Source organism: Dipodomys merriami, unplaced genomic scaffold (assembly GCF_024711535.1).
Source record: "Dipodomys merriami isolate MVZ:Mamm:240054 unplaced genomic scaffold, mDipMer1.0.p SCAF_670, whole genome shotgun sequence".
Classification (NCBI taxonomy): domain Eukaryota; kingdom Metazoa; phylum Chordata; class Mammalia; order Rodentia; family Heteromyidae; genus Dipodomys; species Dipodomys merriami.
The window spans coordinates 95,637-115,396 of NW_027206258.1; positions in this window are offsets into that span (position 1 = coordinate 95,637).

The following is a 19,760-nucleotide window of genomic DNA, read 5'->3' on the forward strand; positions in this document are numbered from 1 at the left end:
GAGAAAAGCTATGTGTTAATACTGAGGTAGTTGAAAGTCAAACTACTTAAAAAACAATACATGCACTCAGATTTTTTTTTATTGTGAAAATACTGTACAGAGGAGTTACAATTACATGGGCAAGATAATGAGTACATTTCTTATCAAGCATTGTAGCCTTCTCCTTTGTTTCCCCTTCCCATCCTATCCTACCCCCACCCTCCCACCCAACCCTCCTCCCCCCACCAAAGTTGTAAAGTTCATTTTCGACATAACAACTTGTACGTCTCATTGTTGCAATGGGTCCACCTGTATCCCTACTTAAGTGATTTTCTTTTTCCCTTCCCCTCCACAAATTATAACAACATCAAATACAGTGAAAGCAGGGGTTATACCTTGGGGGAAGGACATACAAAGCAACAAAGAAATAATCTTATAAATGTGTTAGAAACAATCGCATGAAAGAAAAAAAACATTTGAATACATATCTTAGGGTTCATTTCCCTAACATCAACTTATCTGACCTTGCCCTGTCTGCCTGCTCCTCACTGTCATTTCATTCACACTGCCACACCACTTCCTTCAAAGTTTTGTTTTGAAAATCAAGTCCTCAGACTCCTCTGTACTGTAGCTATCTAAAGACCTCTACATCATCCCTAACATCTCTTCAAGAATATCAGCACCAAGCCAGTGTCACCTGACATGTTATTCCTAATGTGTTACTTGACAGTTTTGTATATGTGATGATAATTCTTCCAGTCTCTGGCTTGTCAATTCAGGTCTTTAGCCATTGCTTCCCAATCTCCTTCTCCACTGCACCTCAGTCACTTGTAAGAATCCCCTCACTCTCTCTTGCGACCACCACAGGCAGGATTTGGTCCCCACCAACTGCTTTTTTTTTTTATGTCATTGTGATCTCAAATCTAATGGCCTCATTCAACCTCACAATGGCATTTGATACACTGAGCATGTCTTCCCTTTATAATTGCTGTCCAATTAGCTTCAAAGATACCTCTCCCCAGCCATAATATTAGGCTGTTACTTTACCCATTAATTCTATGCCTCCTTTGCCTATCCGTTTGACACAGTAGTTGCCTCAAGATCATTACTATTATTATCACTCCCTACCATACTCTCAACTCCTTGACCCCTCTCTCTCCGCTCTCTCCCTCCTTCTTCCTTACAACTCTTTGTGAGGTAACTCCAACCTTGACCTACTCTGCACCTGTAGCTGCATGTGGGTGGAGAAGGAAAGCACACCACCTGCTGATACCTTCTCAAATAGGCCATTATTGCTTCACAACCCCACTGCATTTCCCCACTCCACTGACCACACCTCCTCCTTCGCCTCCAGCATCCTTCCTTCCCCAGCTCATGACCTATTTCAACAAGAAATGTCACTGTGAGAACTCCCATATGATTCCATCACCATAGTTGTCATTCTGGAAAGCATACAATCCATCCATGTGGATAGTTAGTGGGCAGCTAGCTCCTTTCTAAGCCCAGATTGTACATAGGATCACCTCCTCTTTCACCCACTAACCACACTGCCCTGGAAAGTGGCCTCTGCCTCTACCTCTCACTGCAGTATCATTCCATGAATATACACTAGTATACACTTAGTATACACTAAGGGTCTTATTCTTGCTACTAAAGTGCTTTACCACTTAAGCCATGCTCCCAGCCCTTTTTTTGCTGGTCATGGGGCCTGAATTCTGGGCCTGGGCGCTGTCCCTCAGCTCTTTAGCTCAAGGCTAGCACTCTATCACTTGAGCCACAGCACCACTTCCAGCCTTTTCTGCTTATGTGGTGCTTGAGGAATCAAACCCAGGGCCTCATGCCTGCAAGGCAAGCATTATACCAATGAGCCACCTTCCCAGCCCTCCCAGTCCTTTTTTGCTTTGTTATTTCTCAGATAGTGTCTTGAGGATTTGTCAGAGCCAGCCTTGAACGGTGATCTTCCTTTCTATGACCCCCATATCTTATATAAGAGCTGTGAGCCATTATTAAAAGCTCATTTGTTGGAGGTTTCAATAACCTATTTCTCAGCTGACCTCAAATTTGCAATCCTTCCAGTCTCTACCTCCTAAATAGTTGGAATTACAGGTGTGAGCCAATACTCCCAGTCCTTCATTCTCTCTTGACACCACTTCAGGCAGTATTTGGTCCCTACCATTCTATTGCAACTGTTTTTTTTTTCTATATCATTGGTGATCTCAAGACTAATGGCCTCATTCAACCTCACATAGCATGTGATTCACTGATCAAATCTTCCCTCTATAATTGCTTTCTCCAATTAGTTTCAAAGACACCTCTCTATCTTGATGTTCTTCCAGCCTCATATATGATTTTCCTATCTTGAAACTTCCTCTCTTCATGCAATTCTCCAGACATGCAATTCTTCATGCAATTCTCAAAGACTCAGTTGATGGTCCTCTTCCTTCTCCATTTACTCAAATCTCTTTAAGGCCTCATACAGTCTCAAAATTTTAAACCACAGGTATATAGCAACAAGTCCCACCTTTTCCCTTCTTCCTTGCTATTTCCCTAGAATTTCTACTGTATACAGCCATCTCCTCTTTGGATTCCACATCCAAACCTGTTATTCTCATTGTCTTTCCTATCCTAGTAAATGGCCACTCTGTTCTTTCAATCTTCTTTAAAACCTCAAAGAAATCTCCCCCCTTCTCTGTTCTAACATCTACTACTACTTTCGGCATTTCCTAATGTTTTAAAGTAGCACGCTAGGTGTGCTATATATAGGAGTCATCATATATGAACTCCTGTGTCTTTGCCTGTCCCTGTAGTCTGGCATTGCAGCCAGAAAGACTTCATGTCTAAAGAAAAATCAGATTGTGATATTCCTTCACTCAAACCTAAGAAGTGCATATACCATATTCCTCATGGTGGCCTTGCCATGACCTCTAGCACTGTGTTGCCCGATATCTGGGCTCTCTCTACCTGTGATCATACCCTGTTACAGGAATACTGTCTCGGCTCTCACATGTGCTGCAGCCTTACAGGCTCTCACTTACTGTTTTCTGTGGCTAATACATTCTTCTTCCATATTCAAAAAGCTTTCTGCCTCCGTTCCTTATCAACAAAGCCCTTCCTAAGAGCCCTGTATATACCAACCTGCCCCCAACCAAAGAGACTCTCTAACCCTTATCCCAATATTGATTTTCCCCCATAACATTATTATCACCTACCATTTGATATACATATCTTTAAATTATCATCCACCTTCCTGCCCTAGGATGTGATCTCCTCATGAGAGCTGCTGTAGTGGTTCTGGTCACCCATACCAGAACTTAGGAGTTGGTGCTCAGAGAATAATTATATTCATAAATTAACTTCATTAGCAATTGATTTACAATTATTGGCAATTTCCCATTACATTTCATCTTTGGACATTTTATCTCTTACTTGATATTTCCTTAGAGATATGTTTTCATTGTAACTTATTCTTTATTCTGAATAAATTATGCTTTTTATTGCTTCCAAGACACTTTGCTTTCCTATTATGCTTTCAAGATCTGAATAGTTTTTAAGCATTTCAGCAGAATGCTCAAAGTAGTTATTGGTTTGTAATTTATTATTTCCTGTTCTTGCAACTTTCTCGGGTACATAGGTAGTAGGTCATTTGTAAGTAGGACACCTTTGTGATATGATCTTATTTGAAGTATATCATTAAGCCAAAGGAGTGTTTACAACCCAAACAAACCAGATCATTTTTGGACCTGAAATTCTCAGCCCCTCATGAAATGAGTTGAAATCAGAGACATGTACTACAGAAGATGTGAGACCTAAGAAATAAATGCTAGCTGTTACTATTTCTGTGCAAATAAGGATTGGAGGATGAGGTGAATTACTGAAAGATTGTATCTTCTTTTTAAGGGAATAATTATAATGTATGACTTTTTATTATCTTGAACGGTTGTACAGAGGGGTTCCAGTTCAACATATCAGTTTATAAGTACAATGCATCTTGATCAGTGTTACCCCTTTCATATTTCTCTTCCCAACCTGCCTATCCTCTTGATTTTCCTCTCTCTCTCTCTCTCTCTCTCTCTCTCTCTCTCTCTCTCTCTCTCTCTCTCTCTCTCTCACACACACACACACACACACACACACACACACACACACACACACAGTTGTTGGGCTTGAACTCAGGGTGTGGGCTTTGTCCCTGAGCCTCTTTGTACTCAAGGCTAGTGCTCTATCACTTGAGCCACAGCACCACTTCCAGTTTCTGGGGGTAAATTAGAGATAAGAGTCTCATGGGAACTTCTCTGCCTGAGCTGGATTCAAACTGTGATCCACATAGCTCAGCCTCCTGAGTAGCTAGGATTACAGGCATAAACCATCAGCACCCAGCTCCTCCCCCCACCCACTCAACATACACATCCCAACTTCCAGCTTCCTCATATTCATTTTGTTAACCTATTAGTTGTTCAAAGGAGTTACACCATTACAATCCTCCCCTGAATATACCTACTTTAGATAACATAGTCGTGTTTATGTGCATATTATCCTGTATATGTTTACATGTACATTTATCATTTAGATTTAACTTCTACCTATGAGAGAAAACACGTGTCCTTTGTCTCTCTGAGTCTTACCTACTTCACTTACCATGATGTTTTCCAGGTCCACCCATTTCCCTGCAAATGACATAATATTCTTCCTGATAGATATATAACTTGTATGTGTGTTGTATGTGTGCTTGTATGTATGCTGTTCTTAGGGCTTGAACCCAGGGCCTAGACTCTGTATTTGAGCTATTTTGCTCAAGGCTAGTGCTCTACCACTTAAGCCACAGCTCCACTTCTGAGTTTTTGTTGATTAATTGGAGGTAAGAATCTCACTGAATTTCTTGCTCAGTCTGGCTTAGAACTGTGATCCTCAGATCTCAACCTCTTGAGTAGCTAGGTTACAGGTGTGAGCCTATAACTTTTTTTAACTTTTATTTTGTGTTTGTTTTTGAGACAGGGTCTCATTATGTAGCACAGGCTGCCCTCAAACTGCTGATCCTCCCCCTACTCTGCCTACCAGTGCTGGGATTATAGGCAAGCATCCCTATAGCTGACATAGAACTATAACTTTGATATCTGAAATACTTTCTGTGATGTTTAGGGTAAAAAAAAATTGGCAGACTAGATACAGGTGGTAAAAGTTGCTGGAAATGTGGAAAAAGTCAGACCTACCTATTAACTTCATTGTTTTGTTTAGGCTCAAATAAAGTAGGTAAAGAAGTCTTCAGAGAGATTAAAATGCAATTGAGTTTCCCGAGTATCATTTTTAATAGCCAAAGGTAGGATTTCAAAGTATTTTTTTTCGGGCTGGGAAGGTGGCTTAGTGGTTGAGTGCTTGCCTTGCATGCACTTGCATGCATGAGGCCCTGGGTTCGATTCCTCAGCACCATATAAACAGAAAAAGTCAGAAGTGGCACTGTGGCTCAAGTGGTAGAGTGCTCACCTTGAGCTGAAATGCTGAGGGACAGCACCCAGGTCCAGAGTTCAGGCCCCACAACTGACCAAAAAAAAAAAAAGTAGCAAAGTATTTTTTTCTTCAAAGACATCAGCTTCCAAGAAATGTTTTAGTAACAAATGACACCAAGTTATAAAATAGATCTTGTTAGCCCGTGCCAATAATCCCCACTACTCAGGAGGCTGATATTTGAGGGTTGCAGTTCAAAGCCAGTCCTGGCAGGACAGTCCTAAGACTCTACTCTCCAAATAACTAACAAAAAGCTGGAAGTGGAGCTGTGGCTCAAGTAGCACAGTACCATCCTTGAGTGAAAAAGCCAAGGAATGGTATCCAGGCCCTGAGTATAAGCCACAGTATCAGCATTCAAAAAATAGATCTTCTTATGATAAACAATGGCTAAAGCAATTTATTAATCATATGTACAAATATGTCCATGAGAACCAGTCCCCTGTTAAGAGGAAATCAGAAAATGTTATGTTTGGTCATAGGGGAGCTCTATGTGGAGTCTTTTGAGGAACCTCCACACTGCTTTCCAAAGTGGTTGAACAAGTTTACATTCGTACCACCAATGCTGTAGGGTTCCCTTTTGGCCACATCCCCTCCAGCATCTGCTGTTAATAGATTTCTTGATTCTAGCCATTCTAACTGGGGTGAGGTGGAATCTCAATGTTTTGATTTGCATTTCTTTTATGGCTAGAGAAGTTGGCCATTCTTATTTCCTCTTCAGAGAAGTTTCTCTATAAGTCTTTAGCCCACTTATTTATCAAGCAGTTGTTTCTTTGAGGATTTGCCACTTTTGGGCATTTACCCAAACGATCACAAACAAGGCTATACTAAAGCTGCCAGCACAACTATGTTTATCACAGCATTATTAGCCATAGCTAAGATATGGAACCAACCCAGATGCCCCTCAGTAGATGAGTGGATCAAGAAAATGTGAGAGATTTATATCTATATAGATATCTGTAGACATCTATATAGATATATAGATATAATGGAATTCTATGCCTCCATCAGAAAGAATGACATTGCCCCATTTGTTAGGAAATAGAAAGACATGGGGGGAAAATTATATTAAGTGAAGTAAGCCAGACCCAAAGAAACATAGGTCTCATTGTTTCCCTTATTTGCAATAACTAGTATATGTCTAGGACAAGCAGAAAAGGTCAAAAGCGATGTACATTTGACCATATAAGATGATGTTAAGCGAAATGAACCCCAAGATAGGGACACAAGAGGTTGTATCTTTGTTGCTGTTCTTCTTAATGTACTTATAATGTACTGTGTGATTTTTCTTGTTTCTTTTGTATATTCCTCCCCCACGCTATAACTCATTTCACTGTATTTGATTCCTGTGCCCTGCATCTTGTATATATATTTTTCTAATGTGGGAAGGGGAAGGGAAAAACCAAAATGCTTAAATAGGGATACAGGTTGACCCATTATAACAATGAGATGTACAAGACACTATGTTGAAAACAAACTTTACAACTTTGGCTGGGGTGGGGGTGGTAATTTGGAGAGGTGGGGAAGGAAGGGATGGCAGGGGAAAAACAAAGAGGAGGTAACAATGCTGGATAGCAAATGTACTCATTACCTTACTCATGTAACTGTAACCCCTCTGTACAGTATTTTTACAATAAAAAAAAAATATATATATATATATATATGAAAAGCAGAGTGCCTTTCCCCAGAGTTGAATGATCCTAAATAAACTATATATTCTTCATTTCAGAAAAGAAAAGAAGGGGGGCGGGGAGGGTTGGGTGGGGGGGCAGGGGGAGGATGGGAAGGGATGGGAAGGGGAAACAAAGGAGGAGGCCACAATGCTTGATAAGAAATGTACTCATTATCTTGCCGATGTAATTGTAACCCCTCTGTACAGTATTTTCACAATAAAAAAAAAAGAAAAAGAAAATGTTATGTTAAGGGAGTGTTTAAGCACACAGAACCTTGTGGTCACAGAGATCAACACTGGGATGTGAGGAAAGGAGAGGAGAGGTAAGAAGAGCAGAGGTTTCTGGTAGCAGATAGAGACAGGGTAACAACTCCCACACTGTATTGTCGGGCTGGCTTGGTCTACAGCAGCCCGTAAGAGACAAAGTGGTTTTATAAATCCTGTTCCTTTGTTTCAAAACCCTCCAGTGGGAGGTGCACCAGTGATTTTGCTCCTAAAGGAAACCAAGGATGTCTTTGTATGACCTCCATCTGACTGAGCCAGGGACTAACTCAGGTAGAAGTCAGACAACCCTTGCAAGCTGGTGAAGAGCTGACAACACCTGAGGCTGTCAAGACACTAGCAGACCCGGGACCCCTGACTGAAATTACCCTTCCCTGACCTTTCAACCCATACCTGAAAATGGTTCCCTTCTTGCAATGACAGAGGAGGCCCTTTCCAAACCCACCCTCCTACTGAGGACAATGGGAAAGGCTGTTGAAAGGCATTGGAAGGCTGTCTAGATGGAGGATTTACAAAACCTCAATCCACTCAAGCGCATAGGCTGATCTTTTCAAATTTTATGATTCAAAATTCAGCTACTGAGAAGCTGGATAAAGACTTTGTTTTGAGTTGTTATAATAAATATTGCTTTAAGCTGAACAGAGTTGAGATTGAATAGCTGTAGAAATGATTTCTTAGAGTTTCCCTAATCTGACTAATTACAGAAATCCCTGAGAAATGAACTTGGCCATAAATTCCCTTTTCAGACAGTCCATTTCCAAGAGAGATCCCAGGAGTAAACTTATCATCAACCTCTTTGGCAGAAATATAATAGCCATGAAACTTTTTTTCAAAAGACCATCCATACTTGTGGAAATAAATATCACAGACTGTGTCACACATTCTGCCTCCCCAAAATGCATTTGTGTTTCCTAAAGAAACCTATTTGTTCATGTAGGAGCCTTTATCTCTCCTGCCCTTTTCCCTGTGAGGTTGAATAGGTAAGCCCCAAATTCTAACTTCCCTTTTGAATAATCAGTGAGCAGATACAACCCCATGGGAAACAAAAATGATACCAGAGTCTCCAGCTAAGATATTAATGATATTGCCCAAACCACTTTCAAACAGATTCCCACCAAATTTGTCTACATAAGCATACTTTGGATTTTTCTCAGTTTCTGGTGACGTAGCATGAATTCCTCCTACTGCTTCCCTCCTCCCCCCACTTCCATTTTATTCCCACCTCTCCCTTAGAACAGGACATTAGATCAAGAGGGCACTGTTATGCTCACCTGAGAGAAAGAACACGGTGGTTTAAACCCGAAGTTTTGAACTAAACAGGTGCTTGGGAGATCCTTACAAGAATTGTGCTAATTTGAAAATCTGCCATCCTATCTCTCCTATTCTCTGTCCTGATTGATGACAGCCACAGGAAAGGTTAGTTCTCCAGACTCATGACCCCCACCCCTGAGAAACACAAACAAGCCCCAGCCACCAGACAAATGCACTGCCAAAGGAGTTCTGTCTTTTCCCTGAATGCAGAGAGTTAACAGGCATCTCAAACTCATGTCTAAAGTTGTGAAGGAGAAAAACAATTTAAATTTCTACCTTATTTGAGAGTCAGTAAAACTCACTCATGCCAAATGAGATGGGAATGAGATTCTTAAAGATTTGACACTAAAACTGAGACCTAGTGGCTCACACCTGTAACCCTAGCTAGTCAGTAGACTGAGATCTGAGAATCATGCTTGGAAACCAGCCAGCCAGGAATGTCCATGAGATTCTTATCACCAATTACCCAACCTCCCAAAAAAGCCAAAACTGGAACTGTGATTCAAATAATAACCTTTAATTTAAAAAAAAAAAGCCAAACTTGAGTGAGAAACCCTGAATTCAAGTCCTAGGACCATTAAAAAATTTAAATTAAAGTACTTTAGGAAAAGTAAATGGGAAAAAAATAAAACTAAAAACAGTGAGGCTTTCTTCCTCCCCTATGACTAACAAACTGTCCTTGGGGAACTTACTTAACCTTTCCAGCTAGTTTCAGTTTTCTCATGTAAAATGAGGATGATGGTGATTGGTAGCACTCTACTCTGGTTACCATACCAGGTCCTCTTACATGCACTTTGATGCAGCAGCCTGTGAGGTGGTTAGACTAATATTATCCCCATCTTATAAATGTTGAACAGAGATGTAGGAATTTTAAGTGCCTTTGTGAAGCTCATATAGCTGCTACATTGTAAGATGATATTCAAATATAATCTTAAAATCAATAGCTGTCCCTAAGCCCTACTGGGCTGGAGGATTTTCACTATGATTCAAAACCTACCACACTATGATTGAAATTCTAGCAAGGTAACAATGAATTATTGGTGAAATCACAAAAACTAAATCTTCAGGAGGTTCCTCAAAAAGGTAAACATAGATCTTCCCTTATGACCCAGTCATACCCTCCTGAGCGTCTACCCAGAACATCACAAGCCAGGAGATATTAAAAATACTTCACATCTATGTTCATTGCTGCACTATTCATAATAGATTCATTATGGCAACAGCTCAGACACCCTACACTAGATGAATGGATACAAAAATGGGTACCTTTAGACAATGGAATTTTACACAGCCATTAGAAAGAATAATATGTCATTTGCAGAGAAATCGATAGACCTAGAATAAATCATGTTGAGTGAGGTAAGCCAAACACTGAATGTTTTTTCACAGAAGCTAGATCTAAAATACACCAGGATTTGGTAAATTATATAGAACTCTAAGCATTCACTTACAGTGAGACCAAAGAAGAATGCTCTTAGAGGAGAAACACAAAGGCTCAATGCCTATGTACCTCTGATCATATAAAATAATATTCACCAAAAGAACTCCAGGAAATGGAAACAAGGTTTTTTCTTTGTTGTTTTTGTTTCTTTTGTCTTGTTTGTTCACTTATCTGTCGTTGGAAGGGTAAGGAGGAGACACAGAAATGGAGGGACAAAGGGTGAACAAATGCAGCAACTGATGAACTATACAACTTGTGGGTGGGAACAATAGGGGAAAACTGAGAGACAGTAAGGGAAAGGGTGTCCAAAAAGAAATGTATTCATTACCTGACTAATGTAACTATGACGCTCTCTGTATATCACTGCTATAATAACAATAAAAATTTAAAACAACTAAATCTTCAGTTTTTATTTTCTTATCTTTTCTATTTCATTCTTAGGGCAAAGCATAGAAGTGAAATGAGAATAAACTAGTCTGCAGAAATCAGAGGAAGGGCGTTGTAATTACATAGAAGTCAGAGGAGAGGAGAGATGGGGAGAAAACATACATTGAGGATACTGTGGTTCTTGTCAGATGCTGGATACAGAAGAATTACATGAGCCAAAAATTATGTAAGTGACACTAACCCATTCTCTTCTAAAGAAAGACGTCTTAAGTACTTTGATAAGAGGATATTTTTGTTTATTTTTCTCCACTCTCCATTCATTATTCCATCACAGACATTTCTGTCATTTCAATAGGAAATTCTTCAGTGACTGGAACTGTGAAACATAATCAGCCTCTCTAACTTTGCCTTCAGTTATAGTCCTCTGGGAATACACAATGGAAAGAAGATAAAATCAGTTGGTGAATTCTACCACATTCCTGTTCTATTTGTTCCAGAAAAGAACCAATATGTAAGATTCCTGAGAGTGGAGGGTAAGGGATTCAAGATCTCAGAGTGGGGGAAGTAAACCTTACATCTCCTCTGTGAATTTGTTTTAGCCACTCATTTATATATAAACTTGAATTTATAGATATATATGTGTGTGTGTTTATACATTTAAATGTATATAGTTAAATGTATTTATAAATGCATTTCTTTATATAAAGGCATATCTTCCTAAAAATAAATTTGAGGCAGCTCAGAGTAACAGATACAAATAAGCCACTAAAACTGAAATAAAGACAGTCTTTATTTTAAAACCCCAAAGCTCTTTCAGTAGTAACGTGCCTATAATCCCAGTATTCATGAGGCTAAGGCAGGAGGATCTCGAGGTGGAGTCCAACCTAGGCTACAACATAGTGAGACTCTTGCTAAATAAATAAATCCTCAGAATTTTATTACTAGTTTGACTAATTGCCTATTACATGAAGATGGCAATTTAGAGAGCAAATATTTTATTTCTCTGAAGCTATCATTGGTATCCAGTGTTAAATGTCTAATTGCAGAAATCAACATACTTAAGAATTATAGTTTTGTTAAGTTATATAGATCTGCTCTCCGTCACTATGGGCCTTCAGTATTACATGGAAGCAGAATAGGACTATGGGGCTTTCTTAGCCAGCAACAGAGTTAAGATTGGCCCTATAGGATGAGGACATAATTTTCATGGTCTTAAGATATCACAGATGGGCTATATTTCTGATTTCTTTAATAAGGGGAAAAGAATGTAGAATAGACAGTGTTTACCCAGTAGTGCTGGGTAAGGGAAGATTCAGAGATGGTGTTGGTCCTTAAAAGTTGCTTTTGCTGAGGAACACTGATGCTTTGTGTGGGCCCACTAATTAAGTGAAGGCAGGAGGTAGTGAGCTGATTTTGACACTCATGGAGAAAAGCAATTGACAATTGAGAATATATAACCAGGGCTACAAAAACAAAATCTGCCTGTAGCCCGCTTAGTCAAAGATTCAACCTGTCATTTTCCCCCTTTCTCCCCAATCTGAGTTCCCAAGAAGAACTATCTTTATTCTTCAAATAAACTAGACAACTACTTCCCTCTTATCTCTCTGTTATCACCTTAAGCTCTTGTCAAATAGGACATGCAACTTTAGGGATGTGGTATCAGTAAACCAGGAGATATGAAACCAAGATCACTTCCTGCTCTGGGATTGGTACCTCATCACATACTCCAAAACTACCCTCCTGGAATTCTCCTTTAAATACTGGGCATTTGTTCTCAAAAGTGGAACTACAGCCAGGCGCTGGTGGTTCACGCCTGTAATCCTAGCTACTCAGGAGGCTGAGATCTGAGGATCATGGTTCAAAGCCAGACCAGGCAAGAAAGTCCATGAGACTCTTATCTCCAATAATCTACTCAGAAAACTGGAAATGGCACTGTGGCTCAAATGGTAGAGTGCTAGCCTTGAGCTGAAGAGCTAAGAGACAGTGCCCAAGCCCAGAATTCAAGCCCCACAACTAACCAAAAAAAAAAAAAAAAAAGTGGGAAATACAGTTTTTTGAGGCATTAGCTCATTAAGTCCTCATTTTCCCAGAAAAATAAACCTTTATTTTTCTCAAAACTCCACACACTCATTATTTATAAAAAGATATTGAATTCTAGGCACCAAATTTCCAGCAATTAGTCTAACAGTGGGAGGCAGACAATATAATAGTCATTTATTTTTTGCTGGTAGAGAGAGAAGATGGGAAGCCAACATGGAAAATCTGCCCACCAGAGCCCAGCAATGAATCCCTCTTTTCAGTTCTTCCAGTTACACAATAGGATAGCCCTTTACATTTGCCCAAATAGTTAAAATCAAAAAGTCTTACAGCACCAAATATTGATGCAACACATTTTCAGTGGAGGTGGTTATTATTAGGAGGGGGTTGGAGTAACAAGAGAAATCAATATGGTTTAAGTAGATTGTTTGCATCTATGAAAAGAACAATAAAACTTGTTGAAATTGATTTGCAAAGAGGGGAAGGGAAAGTGATAGAGGGCAGGTGATGGGCTGGAATATATTGTAAAAGTGTTAAATGCAACCATGAAATACCCTCTCATATAACTTATATAAGCTAAGAATAATTTAAAATATTTGTGCATCTCATTACATATAAATTCTATATATAACTTGCATATAAATTCTTATAAATGTGCACCTAAATTTTATGCATAATTTGTACAAAAGCTTTACATGCAATGCAGTGAAAATAACAAAGATCTTCAGACAAATTTAGAATTGTGTAGGCTGTGCAGGAATTCATAATGATGGGCAGAATTATTTGGCACAAAAAAAACATTGTTGTCTTCAGCCTGCTTTGGAATGTAGCAAAATATGGATTTATGGAATAACAAGGGCAAGAGATGTAAACTAAGCCCCACAAAGGGCTAACTGTAGAATCACTGAAAAATTATTTTCCCTTTTTTTGTTTATTTAAAAGTTTTCATATTAGGCTGGACACCAGTGGCTCATGCCTGTAATCCTAGCTACTCAGGAGGCTGAGATCTGAGGATCTCAGTTCAAACCCAGCCTGGGCAGGAAAGTCTGTGAGACTCTGATCTCCAATAAGCCACTCAGAAAACTGGAAGTGGTGCTGTGGCTCAAGTGGTAGAGCACTAGCCTTGAGCTGAAGAGCTGACAGTGCCCAGGCCCAGAGTTCAGGCCCCATGAACCACCAAAAAAAAAAAAAAAAAAAGGTTTTCATATTAAAATGCCAGAGGATGTAGAGAAGAGGGGTATGGTGGGAAGAGCAAGATGGGCGTTCCCACCAGCTCTAGAGGATAGTCAGGAGGCATCAGAGGCAATGGCATTGACAAAATGATTCTCGAGTTGTGCCAGATGGACAGGATTTCACCACACAGAAAATTTGGTGAATACGTATACTTGGGTAGCTTCAAGTAGACTAGTGTTACTGGAGTATGGTATGTGGGAGAGACCGGGAGTGGGGTTAATATGATAGGCTAAGGTCAGATCACAGAGAGTGCATGCACACTGCTGAAGTTTTACTGTATTGGTTTAATCAAATTAGAGAGCAATTTTTTTTTATTTTGTTGTTCATGGGACTTGAACTCTGGACCTGGGCACTGTCCCTCAGTTCTTCAGCTCAAGGCTAGCACTCTACCATTTGAGCCACAAGCGCAACTTTCAGTTTTCTGAGTGGTTTATTGGAGATAAGAGTCTCATGGACTTTTCTGCCTGGGCTGGCTTTGAACCACAATCCTCAGATCTCAGCCTCCTGAGTAAGTAGATTACAGGCATGAGCCACCAGCACCCAGCTTCAGAGAGCAATTTTAACTTCAACATAGATTGTGATGCCATTTGCTTTATACTTAAGGAAGAAGACTGAAAATAGAGAAATGCCAGTGGAAAGCTTAGAGGTAGAAATAGGTGGAAATCTGGTACAAGAAACAGATAAGAAGCTACAAATGTTTGCTTTGAATTAAGATAATGGAACTATAGGTAGTAAAGAGATTTGAAAACTAAAGCTGAGCACTAAGGGCTCAAGTCTATAATCCTAGCCACTAAGGGAGCTGAGATCTGAAAGTCACGGTTTGGAGCCAGTCTAGGCAAGAAAATCGAGGTGATTCTTATCTCCAATTAACCACCAAAAAGCTAGAAGTGGACTGTAGTGCAAGTGGTGAAAAAGTGAAAAAGCTGAGTGAGAGAGCAAAGCCCTGAGTTCAAGCCCCAGTACCAGCAAATTAAATAAACAGTATAAACAAAAACTCAGGAGGCAGGAGGCAGGAAGATTAAGAAGTGAATTCAAATCTAGTCTGGGCCAGATAGCTACATCTTATCTTTAAAAAAAAAAATTAGTAATGGCTGAATGCTGGTGGCTCATGCCTGTAATCCTAGTTACTAAGAGGCTGAGATCTGAGGATCATGGTTCAAAGCCAGTCTGGGCAGGAAAGTCCATGAGACCCTTATCCTCAATTAACTACCAAAAAACTGGAAATGGTGCTGTGGCTCAAAGTGGTAGAGCACTAGCCTTAAGCAAAAGAGCTCAAGGACAGCACCTTGGCCCTAAGATCAAGCCCCATGAGCAAAACAAAACAAATCACTAATGATTTTAGGCAAAACAATGGTAACATAATGTATGTTTTTCTTAGAAATGGGGCAATGTTACTCTCTAAGATACTTATATCACTATCAGTGCCAAATGTCAAAAGCCACAGAATCTGGCCCTTAAATACTGGAGCACAGAGTGCTCCATTGTTTTCACAGTCTTAAAGGAGCAGAGTCTGGCTTTCTAAGCATATGTATTTTATTTTCAGAATAGGACTCCATTTGCCTGACAAATAAGAGCAATAATTGACATACGTATTTAGGAAAAATTACCAAGTGAAAATCTATATTTAAACAGAAGATTCATATTAGAGGATTTTCTTTTACAATGCAACAGAAAGATCTTATATTTAACTATGGAGTCATCAGAGTTCTAAAATGTAACCCAATTGACAACTCCGTTTCTATCAATCTCTCACAAACACATCTGTTCAACAATGTCAGGAATTCTTAGGTGGCTGGTTTTGATCTTGATACTTTAAAAAGCAGCCCAGATAATGCTAAATCATCCAGGCCTGGGGTGATCTGTTTAGTCATTGTTCTAGAAAGAGATGACATAATTCATTCCAAGTTCCTGACTCCTGGGATCTAAACAGTAAACTCTGAAGTCTCTCCTTGCCAGAATATGAATTAAAATATCATATAGAGTGCAGGAAAGAGGGACTTGGCCAACACTGCGGACTCTAGTGTTGCTGCAGCGTTATTTTCAAAATGTTTAATTAAGCATTTAGTCAAACCAAGGCTGAGCACCGGGAATTAAGCCTTCCCCAGACCTTTTATTCTTTAAAATAAAAGACAGGAATGAAAAAAAATTCAGAAGATGAATAGTCGAAGCCTTTTATCAGGTAAACCTTTTATGTTTCTTTTCTTTTAACCTTACCTTTCTAGGTAGCTGTAATCAGCAAGAGCTATTGAAACAGCATGACTTGCATATAGGAAAGGATATGAATGGTGCCAAGTTCAATAAGTTATGCTATTATAAAATAACCATCTGACTGAAAGGAGAAGGGCCAGATGCAAGACAAAGGCTGAATACACACAAATTTCATAATGGACTGAGAGTCTTATTCTTATGGCTGAACTCAAAACATAATGATGCTTGGAACCTATTAAAGCAAAGCCTCTAAGTTCTGATCTTCATTCCCTTGAAGTCCTTGAAATCTATTTTTGAGTTTTGTCTCTTGTCTGAAATCTTTCCAAATCATTAATGATATCCCACAGAAAAGAACATATGTGCCAGAAAACTGAAAAATGCCTCTATTGTTTCCCTAATTTTCAAGGAAGAGGGAGTATAAATTAAATTAGTGTAGCCACGGTGGAAAGATCATGGAGATTCCTAAGAAAACTAGAAATAAAACTACTATATGATTCTGCTACACCACTCCCAAGCATGCATATCTGAGAATATAACTGCTTAGTTATATTCAATAGAGATATACAATACATATACAATAGAGATATCAGTGTACCATATTTTTTGCTGCACTGTTCACAATAGCCAAACTATGGAATCAGCCTATGCCCATCCTTTTACTAAATGGATATATATATGAATGTTAATTAGCCATAAATAAGAATAAAGTTACATCATTTACAGGCAAATTGATGAAACTGGGCATTATCATGTTAAATAAAAATGCACTGGTCTCAGAAAGATCAATATTGCATGTGGAATCTAAACCAAGAAAAGTGAGAATGACATAAATATAAAAAATCAACCCAAAAAGCTCAGTAGATAACTTATATACAAAAAGAATTGACTGAGAAAAAAAATCAGGAAAAATATCATTTACAATAGCCTCAAAAAATAAATTAAATACCTAGGTATAACATCTGCAATGGAAACTGTAAATTCACTGAAGAAGACACAAGAAGATAAAAAGACTTCTCAGACTTACAGACTAGCAGAAATAATATCATGGGAATACTAATAATACTACTGAAAGCAATCTCTGGATTCAATGCAATCTCCATTGAAATCCCAATGCCATTCTTAACAGAAATGGAAAAATCAATCCTAAAATTCATATAAAAGCATGAGAGACCCCAAATAACAAAAGTAATTGTGAGTAAAAGGAATAATGCCAAAGGTATCATAAAACTGAATTTCAAATTATACTATAGAACCATAGTAAAAAAACAGCATGGCAGGCATACCAAGAGTAGACCTGAAGACCAACAGAACAGAATATAAGACCAAAAAATAAAACCACACAGTACAGTCATCTGATTTGTTGAAAAAGGAATTAAATGCCTACACTGGAGAAAAGATAACGCTGTTTACCAAATGGTGCTGGGAAAACTAGTTATCTACATAAAGAAGACTGAAACTAGACCACTGTTTCTCACCATGACAAAAATCAACTCTAAATCTATCGGAGATCTTATTGTAGACGTGCAACTACTGTGGAAAAACTCTAGATATTGCCCCAGGTAATTATTTTGGGGAAAAGATCCTAATTTCTTAGCAAAGAAGACCTATATTTGACAAATAGGAATTTCGGCATCTTAAAAAGTCCTCTGAACATAAAAAAAAAAAAATGCCAGAATCAAGTGACAACCCAGAAAATAGAAGCAAATCTTAGATAGCTATTCAACTGACAAAGGATTAATATCTATAATATATAGAATTCAAAAAACTGAACAGTAAAAGAATAGCCCAACTGATAGCTGGGAAAATAGCTTGAACAGTACTCAGAAAAAGAAATATAAACTGCTACTGGAAACATGAAGAAATATTCAACATCTTTTGCTTGAAGTCAAAACTAACATTAAGATTCTCACAGCAGTCAGAATGGCAATTATCAAGAAAACAAATATTGATCAGAATCGCAGAAGCTAGGATTCCTTATATACTCTTCATGGGAATGTAAAGTAGTGCAAACATTATGGAAACGAGTATGGAAACTCTTCAGAAAAGTAAAAATATACCTACCTATGAATCCACCATATCACTCTTAGGAATATAACCAAGGGCATCCAAATCAATATACAAAAAAGACACTTGCATATCCATATCTATTGTAGTTCTGCTCACAGTAGCCAAACTGGAATCAGCCAAATTATCAAGCAACCAATGACTTTATTAATTGTTTATATACTTATTATATATGTATATTAATATACAGAAATACATATATATGTCATATATGTTTATATATACATTATAATGATATATGTATATATACATTATGTATACATATGTCTATAATATATATACATAGATATATAATGCATAAGTATATATGTGTATATAATCCATGTATATAAATATATACACACATATATAATATGTATTATATAATTGTATGTGATATGTATATCTGTATATAGCACATATATACATGTATATAATACATGTATACTTATATGTATATATATTGTCTATACATATAAACATATATAGACATATAGACACATATGTATATGTGACCATATATGTATATAAACACACATATATACATGTATGTGTGTATACATATGTGTATATGTATATTGTGTGTATATGTATATGATTATATGTATGTGCATTCATACACTATATGTGTATATATGTGTAAATATATGCATATACATATATACATGTGTGTGGTTGTATGTATATTTGATATAAGCATATATTATATGTGTATATGCACATTTCACGGAATATTGCACAAGTATAAAGAAAAATAAGTTTACATTCCCACCAACAGTGTAGTAGAGTTCCCTTTTGCCACATCACCACCAGCACCTGTTATTAGTTTTCTTGATAATGGCCATGCTAACTAGGGTGATATAGAATCTCAATGTTGATTTGCATTTCTTTTATGAGCAGAGATGTTGGACGTTTCTTCATCCTTATGGTCATATAAACTGTATATTTATCAAAATGAACTCCAAGAAAGGGAAACAGGAGGTTTTGGTGATTTTTTTTTCCTTTGTTGCTGTCTTTGTTTTCTTTACATTTTGTATTGATTGTAGGTTTATCTGTTTTGGAGAGGATAAGGGGGAGCACAGAAATAGTAGGACAAAGGCTGAATAAGTGCAGTAGTGATACTGACTAGACAATATGTTGAAAATGAACTATGCAACTTGTGGGTGGGATGGGAGGGAAAAACAGAGAAAGAGAGGGAAGGGGTAATACTGTTCAAAAAGAAATGTGCTCGGGGCTGGGAAGGTGGCTCAGTGGTAGAGTGCTTGCCTTGCATGCATGAGGCCCTGAGTTCGATTCCTCAGCACCACATAAGCAAAAAGAAAAAAGCCAGAAGTGGCGCTGTGGCTCAAGTGGTAGAGCGCTAGCCTTGAGCTGAAGAGCTGAGGGACAGCGCCCAGGCCAAGAGTTCAGGCCCCACGACCGGACCCAAAAACAAAAACAAAACAAGAAATGTGCTTGTTACTTGACTTATATAACTGTAACATCTCAGTACATCACCCTTACAATAACAACTTTTTAATTCTTTACATTAAATTTTTTGAAGTTCTTTTTTTTAAGAAAAAGACCATAGGAAGTGGCGCTGTAGCTCAAGTGGTAGAGTGCTTGCCTTGAGCTGAAGAGTTGAGGGACAACGCCCAGGCCCAGAGTTCAAGCCCCACGACCGACAAAAAA